Consider the following 1,689-nt stretch of genomic DNA (forward strand, 5'->3'; position numbering starts at 1 on the left):
TTTTCTTGGCTGATATGAAAGATTGCTTTCTTTCGACTGTCAGTTTGATACAAAGTTTCCATAATAGGGAGCTATGTAATCTGTTGCAATTTGTGTTTTTTTAATCCTTAAAAAATAAGTGCTGAAAAGCATAAAAATTATAACAACTTTATGGCCAAAGCAAGAATGCAGATAAAGTAGAGCAATGATAAAGGAAATTTATATTTATTTGTTTAGTTAGGTTTTGGCTTTGGGTTTGACTTTGCCTTCAGTTTGGGTTTGGATTTATGGGCCTGTTTATTTTACATATATCAAGGTTTTCATAAATTAGTATTTCCAGATTTCTTAGCCAGCTTGGGTACTGGGCTTTTGTGATAGGGAAAACTATAACCTTGTCAGAAAGAAGCGGGGATAAAAAGACAAAAAAAATTTTGAGAGATATTGAGGTAATAAAGACATATAATTTTGTATTATTCAAACTCTCTGTCTCATCTTTCAGGTCTTTTATTCAAGGAGTCCCAGAAAAAGAAGGAAGCAGTAGCAACATCCAGTCCATTCAAAGGATAATGTTTCCTGTCAAGCAGCCACAATGAATTCTGGAAAATCTGCATGAGTAATTGCGGCACAAAACATAGCAGCAAACAATAATAAATCTTTTAAAATTTTACTAATAAATTGGTTAATGCCCTTACAGAATCTTGGGTAAGTTATATAAAAAATTAAAGGAATAGAAATGAATGCTTGAAAACTGTTTTAAGTAACATACACACACATATATAATATATAACATCCTAAGAAGATTTCCTAAAAAAGAAGGGTAATGGATCCTGGACTAAGATCTGAAATTCTGAAGTTTGATTGCTCTGAGGAAATATATTTGAGAAAAACTATAAATCTAAAACCAGAGGGTTCTGGAATCCAGATTTGCATTGAGCAATTTGGAATTAAAGGGAACTGTCCTGTTTGACTTCAGAAAACATCTTTAATGATATACTTACATCTACAGTTATATCTATAGCCTCATGTATTGTTCTACTGGGGCAGATTAATTGTGCTTTCCAGCAAACAGTGGTGACCACTCGGAAACTTGATTTTCAGAGCAAGAGTGAAGATCTGTACACTTAGAAGGCAGAGGACAAGGATACTGCTGGATATCCTACAAAACTGAGGACTGCTTTTCACAACACAAATTATGAAGTCAGTAGTGAGGATTATGACAAAAACTGATATATGAAAAAATATATAATAAAAGATTAAAGCTGGTGTAAAAGGACATGTAAATGCAAATTATATGTGATATAATGTAAAAAATAATTTGCTGCCTTTTTATTACTCCCCACCACCAAATAACTGGATTCTATAGGTGACAGAATTATATTCAGTGTGATTGCACAGCTCTTAAAAGTGGTATATTTCCTTGATTTTGAGCTGTCTTTAACAAATATAAGGCAAATCAGCTCAGAAACAAAGTGAGTAATTCTGGGCATACGCAAGCAGTAAATGTATGTTTAGGGAGCTGAGCTCATGAAGGAAGCCAAGGACTAATAAAGGATCTCTTCTCTATGGATCTAAGACTCTGTTGTCAACTTAAAGATAAACAATTTAAGAGCCAGGGATTTAACTCAGTGGTTCTGTCACCTGCCTCCCAAGCCCAAAGACCTGAGTTTGATTCCCGGGTACCAAAAAAAAAAAAAAAAAAAAAAAAAAATA

This window comes from Fukomys damarensis, unplaced genomic scaffold (genome assembly GCF_012274545.1).
Source record: "Fukomys damarensis isolate Sample0158 unplaced genomic scaffold, DMR_v1.0_HiC HiC_scaffold_32, whole genome shotgun sequence".
Taxonomy (NCBI): Eukaryota; Metazoa; Chordata; class Mammalia; order Rodentia; family Bathyergidae; genus Fukomys; species Fukomys damarensis.